At 39.7% G+C, this 13,037-nt stretch overlaps 1 long non-coding RNA gene across 1 annotated transcript; it reads left to right on the top strand.

Annotated features, from left to right (window-relative positions):
• Positions 1 to 6,670: 6,670 nt before the first annotated feature.
• LOC138752746 (uncharacterized) lies at positions 6,671 to 10,939 on the top strand. The gene is made up of 2 exons (XR_011350893.1): positions 6,671 to 6,759; positions 9,624 to 10,939. It is a non-coding gene; the product is annotated as an uncharacterized lncRNA (long non-coding RNA).
• The last annotated feature ends 2,098 nt before the right edge of the window (positions 10,940 to 13,037 follow it).

The following is a 13,037-nucleotide window of genomic DNA, read 5'->3' on the forward strand; positions in this document are numbered from 1 at the left end:
TAATTTTGGATCAGGCACATCATGCTCTGAGGTCAAAACCTCAACCTGTTATTCTCTGCCTCCAGGTATGCTGAAATTTTGTAATATTTCTTCATATTGTTGAAGATTACACCCCCAAAATCTTGGGAGAAAGAATGAAATTTAAATGTCATGTCTAAACTCTATCAAAAACAACTACCCCCTTCTTTTCATTTCCTTGCGCGGCTGAAGGTTACCCCTAAGAATGGTCCCCTTAAATGGTTTACTACTCAGGATCAAGCTTGGAAAGATGTGGAAGAAGGTGCATCAACTTCGCAGCAACCTATATGAACTATTTCCTAGTTATGAGATGTCGTGGCTGAAGATATTTTTTGGATTTACTCTTTTCTTCCTTTTATTCTTTCTCTTTTGTTTAAATAAAATGTAATAGGAGATTTCTCCATTTTTATATACATGTATAGTTTGGTTATTTTTCTTATTAATGAATAGTTGATGTTGTGCTGTGTTTGTAAGATGGTGCTCATTTCTTCTTCAGCCTTATAATTTCCAGACAGCTAATCTTGATTCTGCCTCAACAGCAAGATTTTGGCATTGTTGTTAGAGATTGGGAGACACAGTGGATATTTAGTAAATTATGGGATAGTAGCTAATTAGTAGTCCACAAAAAAAACTTTTCACAGAGTAACATCCATTGTTTTTTTAATGGCATTGAAGCTCGTCATTGGATATGGGACATTTTAATATTACCAGAATGTCATTGTTAATACATTTGAGAAGAGAATATATAAATGGTCATGTAAATTGCCTCTATTCAAATCCCCTTGTTGAGATCAGAGAAAGAATTAAGTGGCCAGCTCCCAATTTAACATATCCCTATCACAATACGCAGTTCTGGTCATGCCTGCTTTACCAATTAATATTCTGGCTGTTTGTAGAGACAGGGAGCCATTCCTGAACATTATAATTAAGTAACTATATTTTAAGTGTCTAGTGTTTTGTGCTTAGAACTGGTATTTGAATATTCAAAGGGGTTCTGTTAGTTGAGATGTTGTACCCATTGTAAATATATAATTCTCCAAAGTTAGCTATCTACACCCAACGTTGAAATTAAGCAAGTAATTATAACAATTAAAACTACATATAATGGTTCATGGTTATATTTGTGCAAAAGGATTTTTAAAAAATCACTGTAATGCTGATTTTATTTAGAGGCCCTTTCATGCATCGATAAAGCCCAACTGTAAAGGCAGAGATTCTCCGCCCTTATGTCAGGGGACTTATCTTCTTGAATGCGCCGTGGCCAGCACTGAGACACCGACTGTAATCCCTCTCAGGGAAAGATAATCGGCGAAGCGCAGCGCTCTGCTGCCTGGCTTAAATGTACAACCACTGTTGCCACTGGTTAGGAGCGGGCTGATGACTGCTCCAGAGGGCTGCTCCGTTATAGGTAAGTTTTATCTTTTCCCTCCGCGCATATAAATGGCATGAACAGGCATTATAAAACCACAACCAAGATGATCCCTGCTTTGTTGTGTTGATTGATCCACATGTCCAATCTCTGTGTGGCCCATTCACTTTTACCATAATCATTAATGTCTCAGCACAGCATCACTGAATGCAGTTTTGTGAGTGCCCATGTTGACATAAGTGAACACTGTCATAATGCTTTATTGCAGGAAACTTGCTGTAAACTCTACAACATTTGTGGGTTCAACTCCCATTCTTGAAAATTTGAACACATATCTGAGCTTGAGAATGTGGTGCTGTGAGAGATTCTATTTTTTTATCTGAGATTTTGTTTATCTAATTAGACAAAAACTTCCTTTGAATCTTTTTGAATATTCAAGCATTCATCCCCAGTGTACAAACCAAAGAGCAGCAGTTAAACAATATATTGATTTTTTTTTTCCCCACACTGTATTTGCAGCAAGCTTGATCTGCACAAATTAACTGCTGCATTCCCCACATTGTATCACTGACTACACTTCATTCCACTTCACTGAATGCAAAGAACTCTGGCCATCTTGAAATATGATTAAGAATGCAAATCCCTGCTATTTTGCTAGCTGAAGTGGTCAAATTTATTGTCACCTGATTGCATAAGTACAATCTGATGAAAGGGTGTTCTCTGGTCCTCAGTGTAAAACATGCGGACATATAACCAGACATAACTCACATACAGACAAAGAATACATATGCAGGACAAGTATTCGTATACACAAATAAATAAATATTTATTTTGTATCTGTGGGAGACTCAGATGGTTAATGAGAGCAGTTCCTTTGGTCTTTCAGCATTCTCACTGCCTGTAAGAAGAAGTTGTTCCTCAGCCTGGTGGTGCTGGCTCTGATACTCCGGTATCTCTTTCCCAGTATGACCACTGGAAAGATGGTGGAAGGGGTCCTCAATCATTTTGCGCACCCTCTTCAGACAATAATCCCGGTAGATCATATTGGTTGGTGGTAGGGGGAGGGAGACTCCAGTGATCCTTTCTGCCATTCTTATGGTCCTGTGGATTAACATCTGGTCCAATTCTTTGCAACAACTGTACCACACTATGATGCAGCCAGCCAGGACACTCTTGATAGAGCTCTCGTAGAAGTTTGATATAATGGTGGCTGGTAGCCTTGTCCACTTCATTCTTCTCAGGAAGTCACTGTTGTGCCTTCCTAACAAGTAAGGAAATGTGTGCATCCACAAAAAGAACTCTAAGGAACTTGGAGCCTAAGATGCCCAACAAGTCAATAATAATGAAAAGTCATATTCAAGATTAATATCAACCCTCTAAACATAAGTACTTGGAGCCAGTACTTCAAAATATTTATTAACTTCACATGCAGACTAAAGTTCAATGAAGTAATCATCAAATTGGGTCAGACTCAGGATCAGTAAGCAGATCTAACTGTTATGCTATGGAAAAAAAAATGGTGCTTTTAAGCGGTGACACTTTGCATGCAGCTCTGACAGTAATCATCAGATATTGCCATTCAGACCGTTACAACTTAACCCACAGTCACAGAAACCAACTTGCCAGTAAGTAAAGATGTATTAAGATATTGGTAGATGTAGCGATTGTCAGGAATGGCAAACTTTGGCGGACTGCAAACAATTCAACCACTGGTGCATGGGCCCTTTAAGGAAGACCCGACCGCATGGATGCAGAAGGTGGCTACAGGTCAAACTGAGACTTTAGGACCTGAGGCCTACACCCCCTACCATCCTCATGGCCAACATACAATCTTTAGAAAATAAATGGATCAATGGAGCCAAATTACAGCAATAGAGTGACATTAGGAATTGCTTCACTGAGACATGGTTGAATAAGGGCATTCAGGACACAGCACTGCAGCCCGATGGCTTCACCCTCCATCATGCAGACAGAAAATTGGCATCAGCTAAAAGTAGAGGTGACGACATTTGGTTCACCATCAGTTCATCATGGTGCACAAATCTGATGTTCATGTCCCATTCCTGAAACCCTGACCTGCAATCAAGTGTCACTAACTCTACCATTCTATCTAACATCATTCTGGTCGCTGTGTATAGTCCTCCCCAGACTAACATCAGACTTGCACTGGAGGGGTTGAGCACTGTGATCAGACACCATCAGACAGCACATCCTGATGCCTTCCCAATAGGGGACTTCAATCAGGCCAACCTGAAGATCTCTGACAAACTATCACCAACACATTACCTGGGCAACCAGGAGAGTCAACATACTTGACCACTGTTATGCCACCATCATGAATGCCTACTGAGCCATTCCATGACTGCACTTCACAAAGTCTGATTACCTGGCTGTACTTCTACTCTTGGGATACAAGCAGAGACTGAAGTCTACAGCACCAGTGGTGAAAATGACGGAAGTATGTTCAAGAGAGGAAGAGGAGCACCTGCTGACCTGCTTTGAACCAGTGGATTAACCATATTCAAGGAATCATCTTCAAACTTGAATGAATATGCCACAGTTATCACTGACTTCATAAGGTCTGTGTGGATGAGTGTGTGCCCATACCATGAAAATCCCAACCAGAAACCGTGGATGAATCAAAAGATTTGCAAGCTGCCGAGGGTGAGGCCAATGGCATTTAAAACCGTTTGATCCAGATCTCTACAGGAAGTCCAGTTATGACTTACAGAAAGCTATCTCAGCAGCAGAGGGAATTCTGAAGGAAGTTGGAAACAAAATCAGATGCTCACCAGCTATATTAGGGATTGTAGGCCATTGTCTCCAACAAGGCGAAGCTGAACATCATAAATAGCTGTGATGTTTTGCTACCCAATGAGCTGAACACATTTAATGCTCTCTTTGCAAAGGAAAATTCAATGGTACCATTGAGAATCCCTGCAGAAGCCGATGACTCTAATATCTGTCTCTGAGGTGGGCGTCAGAACCCTTGCAAGGCATCAGGCCCTGATGATGTACCTGGCAGGGCACTGAAAATCTCTGCCAACCAACTAGCTGGAGTTTTCAGTCATTTTCATTCTCTCATTGCTGCATTTGAAGGTTCCCACCCTGTTTCAAATGCACATGAATCATTCCAGTGCCCAAGAAGAGCAGAGTGAGCTGCCTCAACAACTATCACCCAGTAGCACTTGCCTCTACTGTGATGAAATGCTTTGGAAGGTTGGTCATGACAAGAATCAACTCATGCCTAAATAAAGATATGGACCCAATTCACCTACCACCATAATCGCTCCTCAGCAGATGCAATCTCAACCAGCCCTGAATCACCTAGACAACAGCCACACATTCAACAGGATACTTTTCATCATTACACCTCAGTTTTCAACACCATCATACACTCAGTACTGATTCAAAACTTGGGCCTCTATACACCCCCCCCCTCCACCCCTCCCCAGCAACTGGATCCTTGTCTTCCTCATCAAAGTCCAGTCAGTACAAATTGGAAACAACATCCTCCTCACTGGCGATCAACACGGGTGCACCTCAAAGATGCTCTACTTACTCTACACCCATCATCTGTGCAGCGGAGACCAACCAGGAGTAGGCAGAATTCAAATGCCATTGACAAATTTGCCGATGATCCCGCGGTCATCGGCAAAATCACAGACGACAATAAGGACAAGTACAAAAGCAACCTTGCACTCATTGTTGGCAAAATTAAAGAAGTGATTGTGACTTCAAGAGGGACAAATCAAAACACAAATAAGGGGTCAACAGTTGAAAGGATTTCAAATTCCTATTTCGGTGAGATGGAAAGTTGGTGTCACTCCTACTCGTATTCAATGACTATTTGATGTGATGGCATGCCTGACTTTGGAAAAAATGTTCTACAACGGAAATTAATTTTAATTTTGTAAGTTTATGCAGTCCTTTTAACTATTTTCATAATTTATAAGATTACTTAGATCCCATTTTGTGGTTTGGTTGTTTCCTTTCTACAATAGTGGAACACCTATGTTCAACCAATAACTTCACAAGGGAGGTGTTAGATTATTAGCATAATTTTTACATTTTTTTGACTTTCTCAATGCATCATAGGTTAATTGTAGCCATATGTAATATATATAGTCATTATTATTACCTATTTTTTTTTTTTTCCAAAATGTTTGGCCTGGAAGTCAGCCTGAAGAAAACTGAGGTCCTCCATCAGCCAGCTCCCCACCATGATTACCAGCCCCCCCACATCTCCATCGGGCACACAAAACTCAAAACGGTCAACCAGTTTACCTATCTCGGCTGCACCATTTCATCAGATGCAAGGATCGACAATGAGATAGACAACAGACTCGCCAAGGCAAATAGCGCCTTTGGAAGACTACACAAAAGAGTCTGGAAAAACAACCAACTGAAAAACCTCAAAGATAAGCGTATACAGAGCCGTTGTCATACCCACACTCCTGTTCGGCTCCGAATCATGGGTCCTCTACCGGCACCACCTACGGCTCCTAGAACGCTTCCACCAGCGTTGTCTCCGCTCCATCCTCAACATCCATTGGAGCGCTTACATCCCTAACGTCGAAGTACTCGAGATGGCAGAGGTCGACAGCATCGAGTCCACGCTGCTGAAGATCCAGCTGCGCTGGATGGGTCACGTCTCCAGAATGGAGGTCCATCGCCTTCCCAAGATCGTGTTATATGGCGAGCTCTCCACTGGCCACCGTGACAGAGGTGCACCAAAGAAAAGGTACAAGGACTGCCTAAAGAAATCTCTTGGTGCCTGCCACATTGACCACCGCCAGTGGGCTGATATCGCCTCAAACCGTGCATCTTGACGCCTCACAGTTTGGCGGGCAGCAACCTCCTTTGAAGAAGACCGCAGAGCCTACCTCACTGACAAAAGGCAAAGGAGGAAAAACCCAACACCCAACCCCAACCCACCAATTTTCCCCTGCAACCGCTGCAATCGTGTCTGCCTGTCCCGCATCGGACTTGTCAGCCACAAACGAGCCTGCAGCTGACGTGGACTTTTTACCCCCTCCATAAATCTTCGTCCGCGAAGCCAAGCCAAAGAAGATTATTACCTATGTATGATTTACTTATAAAATTAAATAAAAGTATTGAAAAAGAATAACTTCAAATTCCTGGGTGTCAATATCTCTTGTTATAGACCATGGACTGACTTTTTGGACTGTGTACTGCCATCATAAAGGATGGAATTCTGCCAGGAACTCTGTATGATTTGTGATGCAGCTGAGTCGAGATGTGCAGACAGAGAATGGAATGTTCAAAATGGAACATCCAGAACAGCAGCTGGAGCAGCAGAACTGCCGTAGTTGGAGCAGCGGAGACTAACCAGGAGATCTATGTAAAAGGTACATGCCTCATAAGACAATGAAGGGTTCAAAACCACAATTTGAGAACCGAGGAAAGCCATCAAAGGAGGCCTTGAAAAAAGGATATGGAAGCCTACGGCAACTCAACATCAGTCCTTTCTCTCTCCAATGTTCAATATAATGTCCTTTTTATTATTCAGTTGGGGGAATTGAATTTGGACATTGAGCCTTGGGATTGAATTGTGTAGATGGTGTTTTTGGATTGACTTACTTGACTGACTGACTGGGGTTTTTTTGGAGGGAATTTTTCTCTTTTTGAATATCTGGCACACACTGTAATGGTCTGTTTTTTTTTTACACACACACTGTATTATGTCTTCTGTTGATGCTGTTTGAGGCTTAACTCTGAATATCTGTGCAATTACAAAGAAGGCTTGTCAGTATCTATACTTCATGAAGAGATTTGGTATGTCACCAAAGACTCTTGCAAATTTCTATAGGTACACTATGGTGAGCATTCTGACTGGTTGCATGATTGTATAGAAGGACAAGAAAAGGTGACAGAGAGTTGTGAACTTAGCCAGAGCCATCATGGGCATTAGTCTTCACTCTATTAAAGACATCTACAAGAGGTGGTTGTGATAGTACAGATTCTATCATCAATGTGTATATGTACAGATTGTAGTGTAGGATGACTGTGATTGGCTGAGTGTGTAACCACACCTACTGGCAGGTCTTAAAGGATTGCTTCTAGCCAGACCAGGTCATTCTGGACTGGTCGACCTACTTGTGATATGCTCCAGATTTTTTAGTTAATAAAAGCCTTGGTTTGGATCAACAAGTCTTTGGTTCTTTCGACGCGCACTACAGTGGTGTCTCAGGAAAGCAGCCTCTATCCTCATGGACCCTCACCACCCAGTGCATTCCCTCTTCACTCTGCTACCATCAGGAAGGAGGTACAGGAGCCTGAAGACAAACAACTAACAGTAAAAAAAAATCTTCCCCTCTGCCATCAGATTTCTGAATGGACAATGAGCCATAGACACTACCTCATTTTCATGATAATAAATTTTAAATCTGATTCTGAATATACCATGTATATTGTATTATCTATAAAGATTTTCTGAACTTGCAAATGACTTGAAACTTGGAAATGAAATTTCTTATGGTTCTGGGAGTACTTAGCATTCTGCTTGAAAACTCATCATGTGATCTGGGCAGATCAATTAGGCTGCGCCCCATCAGCAAGTACACAATGATTGCAACTCCCTGCACATGCTGCTCTTTATTGAAGAAGAAGGAGAAGTAATTCATGTGCCCTTGAGAATAGAATCTCTATTAATTCTCAGGTAATCTCTGGGCATGATAAAAAGGGAAATATTCCTAATGTCTATCGTCAACCTGGATTGACACTGAGATGAAACAATTTTAGGCCATGGTCATTTTTCATTCCTTGGAAATCAGTTGAGATAATTTTCTGCCTTTATACATTTGCCTGTATCATCTTGTTTTCCACAACACAAATGATAATTTGATGATAAATTACTAAACTTTGGAAAATCCCATTTTTTCAGATCAGCAAAGGCTTTAAAATGAAGTCTTTGGTGTTAGAAGTTAGGGCTTTATGAGTGATTTTAATCTATTCTAAAGGACATTTTAACTGAGTTAAATTCCAATGAGAAAAATCTACAGTGCCCTTCTTGCTTTCCAACAATTAATATTATTATTATATAAACCCCTATTAATGCCAGTGTTTAATTCTTTTGACATAAAGCCTCAGCTTTAGCTACACAGTGACCCATAAATTCCATTAAAACAGTCCATATGCCTATATTTTTGAATACACATGGCAGATTCTGGAATTTGAAGCCAAAAACAATTTATCAGAAGAATTCAACATCAGTGGAGAAAAAGAATGATCAATAAATGTTTCTGGCCTGAAACATTGACCTTTTGTTCTCCTTCTAATGCTGCCTGATCCACTGAGCTCCTCTGGCAGATTGAGTTTAGCACATACATTTTTTTTGTTATTCACATGCAAATAATTGTGGTTAGGCATAAAATTATCATGCTTAAATGCAATTAAGTTATTGATTTTAATGTTAACTCTTTAAGTAAATGGGAAAATGAGTCATTCATTCAATATCCATTGATGGGAAAAGGATTAGTCATAAAGATCTAGGTTAACTTTTATGTAACGTAAAGTTTACCATACGATTTATAATCTAAAACATTGTTTTCTTCTACATCCAAGTTCAATTTCAAGTATGTTGCATGTCAAGGATGTAGTGATAGAGATTTGTAAGTAGACCAGTCGACATCTCATACATTGTACATAGTGCAAAAGTGCAGAGTTTCAGAGAGATTGATTTGTATAGAGCAAGGGATTTTTTTATGATTTAGGGGTCCATTCAGGGATCTGATGATGACAGTAAAGAGACTGTCTTTGAATCTGGCAGTGTGTAATCTCACACTTGTGAAACTTCCTGACTGGAAGACAGTCAGGAGATCATGGCTGGAGTGCAATGTCTTTTAATATGTTGACTGCTTTTCCAAGGCAGAAGGCAGTGGGAGTTGTAGTTAGAGACACTCAGAATTTTTTCTTATTATTTCAGAATTAAGAAGTTTGTAATTTATCTGAAATTCTGGTGGTGACTCTGTCAGATGTGTAAAGAGTTTTTGACAAGTGTGTACAATCTGCAAAAAAAAAAAACAGACTTAATTTAACTTCAGGATGGCCAGTATGTTGGTCCCATTATTTTCAAAGAGCTAGGATGGTATGGGAAAGCATAACAGTAAAAATCCAGAGATCTTGGGAACATAGATGCACTGATGAATTTTGTCAGCTCCAGTTCATCATGTTTTAACTCTGTTTCTTGCCTGACAACTATGCATTTTAACAGGTTGTCAAGCTGAAATGTGGCCAATGAGTGAACAGGAGCAGTGAGATAATGGGAGCATCAACAAAAAAACACAGACTGAAGAATGTTCCAATGGCAGTTATTATTAAAGTGCTTTATTAAAATGTATTCACCTATTTCAGGGCATCAAAGGCATTCATTTCCCATCTCTAAATTTGATGGTGAACCATTCATAACTGAGTGATTTGCTAGTTTATTTCACAGGGCATGGTATGAACAATTACATAGTGGTTCTGGAGTCAAGCATAGACCAGAGATGGGTGGTATTCTACCCTGAAGGGTTTACACAACGAAATGTTCTAACAATCCAGTTAATTTGTGAGATTAACATTACCAAAATAGTTGTTTTAAATTCCAGTTTATTAGCTAACTGTGAGTCCAGCAAATGGTATTGTTTGTGATCAGATTTTAATGATTTTTCAGGGTAATGGGCTATAATAAAGATCTCTTAAAACAAAAGGTGTCCCAATTTTACAATTTTCTATTTTATTTCTGATTTGAATTGACTATTGTACAGAACAGCTACATAATGCGCCAGACATGTCAAGATTCCAATTTTTAATCAAATAATTTGCAGAATTTTGAGACCTTGTCTTTTTTTTTGTCCAGCCATCATGACGTAATATTATTAGTAGTAGTGCGCCACACAAACAATAAACCATGTGTTTCTTGACAATTACACTCCAGCTCTTTTGTGTAAAAGAGATACTTCTGCACTGCTAAATTTCAACTTAAATAAGAGATCTGCACAAATTTAAAATCTAACTGCATAATTGGTCATCAATCAGTTGGGCTATTGTTTTATTCAACTTAGATTAAGTTCTTTGTGCCTATCTGTCCTGTAATTTCAATATTGTTTAAACCAATTCCAATTTGAAAGAAAGTTATTCATGAGATGAGGAAATGTTAGTCCCTAAGCAGTTAATTTTCTTTCGTGTAAACAGTTCCCATGATGTAATGGTGAATGACGATTGAAGTTTAGAATTTTAACCTTGAGCATTTACAGCATGTTGGAACTATGAATGTCGTCTCCAGCCAGAGAAGAGTGTGTAAAATTCCAACATGCATACTTCAAAAGATAAACAGCTTTGGAATTATTTGTCTTTTTCCTTTCCGATGGTTTTGCTGTCGAGAAGATTTACATCTGTGAATTATGGCATGGATTTCCTACTGTTATGTATATTTAATTAACATGAAAAAAAGTGTTCACCTTGTATCAAATCCATAAATGACAAACCTTTCTGTCATACAGCAGCTCTTGAAATCACCAATAAAATGTCTGCTTTTTTTCAACCTAATTCACATTAGAAATGCAATCTTTAAATAAGAAGCTTAGTCAAGATTTATTAAATTCTGAGGAATTGTCCGTAGATTTAATCTATGGTTTATCCTGTTTTGTCCTGTGTAAGTACTTAGTGAGAAATCTAATGGCTGCTTACATCCATATCTTCACTCAACTAACAGAAACTAGTTTTAATTGTAGTTTAAGCTTTTACAGGATAGTCAGAAGAGTCTTACAAATTATATTATCTTGTTTCCCAATATCTGGATCAACTTCTTTTGGAAAAATAATTAATCCCTCTGAAATAAATGGGTGGAAGATAATCTGTGATATTTTCCTGCAAGCAGAAGGCCAGAACATGCTAAATGTTTGGAATCATTTGATGATCATTTCCTAATTTTTCTTAATTTTTATTTCTTATTAGTTTCGGAAGTAAAAGAACTAAATCATATGCTAAGTTTAAGATGATATTTGGGATTCTGATTGAAGTATAAATTTCTGAGTTTTTAATAATTCAGCTTTCTACATTTGGCAAAGTTAATATTCATATTTCATAGTGTATCAAGTAAGTTCTAACAATTAAATAACCAAATACAAACATAAGGCAGGGAAAAGTTGTAAAGAACCACCAATTGTTAGTAATTAATGTGCAAAATCCAATCACATTGTCATTGGACATAAATGTATTTAATGTTTGTCCACCCCACTAACACCCTCCCTCAAAAAAAAATGTATTTAATGTCTTAACTGAAACTAGTGGGTTGTGAAGGTAACCATTGAAATTTAGCTCCCTCCTCAGTACCAAACCTGTGACCACAAGAAGTACTCTACATGCATTTGTACCTCCTCCCTCACCACTATTTGGGGCACCAAGCAATCCTTTCAAGTGAAGCAACACTTCATCTGTGAATCAGTCAGGCCTTCTATTCCTGATGCAGCTTCTTCTACATCGGCTTCCTGCAGATTGGGGTAATCGTTAGGTTGAGCACCATTTCCCTGTCCACTGCAACATCATAGACCTCCCATCAATTCCACATCCCAGTGCCACAACAAAGTGTCTATCCAAGTTAAGGCCATCTGCAAATTGGGACAACAACACCTTATATTCTGTCTCAGTAGTCTCCAGCCAGAAGGCATCAAAATTGACTTTTCCAATTTCCAATAATCAATTTCCTGGTCTTCCTCTTTCCCTCAACCCTCTGTCTCCTTTCCTCTAGTTCTGTATCCACTTTCTTTCCTTCTCAGAGAGCTATCTTTTTTAACCTTCTGCCCTCTCCCCCGTCACATCTCAGCTTCTTACTCCTCTATCCTCCCACCTATATCACCTGTTCCCTCTTGTCTATGTTTGTTGATGCAGACAACACAAAGCTACAATCTCTAATGAATGCCTTACTGTTAAATTCAACATTACAATATATTACAGGAGCCCCTAGAAATAGCATCCACCACCACCCAAGCTCCATCTCCTTCTTTTAACTAGCTCACTTTGTGGGGACTCACGCATGTGTAGTAGAATCGTAGTGAGTACAATAGCTGCAGCGGGTGCACACAGCCAATAGAAGTGCCTGTCAACATCCACTGTCTTGGGCAACCCCCTTCACATACCACAATCCATGTAGGAGGTGTACATTACAATAGTTACAGTTCAGCAGTGAACAGCCAGCCCAGTTTAATCCTGATATTTTGCGTTTGGCTTACAAGTGCACCTGAAGCGTGTTATGTAGTAGCCATTGGAGGAAGTGGATGCTTCAGCCTGAAAGGATGTGCCATCTGTGGTCTCGGGGTTGTGACCATTTGTTTCATGGGTTGTTACTGAGGGAGCTCCGCCTACCCCGAGTTCATGTTCCAGATCCTGGTATATAGTCTCATCAGGAATGGTTTGGGATGGGGGTGGCTCCCTTACGGGTAAAATGTGTCAACGGTTTCTCCAATACACCCTTCTGATTTTACCAGGTATAACCTGGGCTCTTGATACCTCCTTTTGACTATGCCCATACAGTCGTAGCCCTGTGGATTCTGTATCCTTATAACTTTTCCTTCTGCTGATGGCATGAGTGACTGGCTGTTTCTATCATAGCACCTTTTCTGTTTTAGCCTCCTGTTCAGCAGTTTGG

The sequence above is a fragment of the Narcine bancroftii genome, chromosome 2 (assembly GCF_036971445.1).
Source record: "Narcine bancroftii isolate sNarBan1 chromosome 2, sNarBan1.hap1, whole genome shotgun sequence".
Classification (NCBI taxonomy): domain Eukaryota; kingdom Metazoa; phylum Chordata; class Chondrichthyes; order Torpediniformes; family Narcinidae; genus Narcine; species Narcine bancroftii.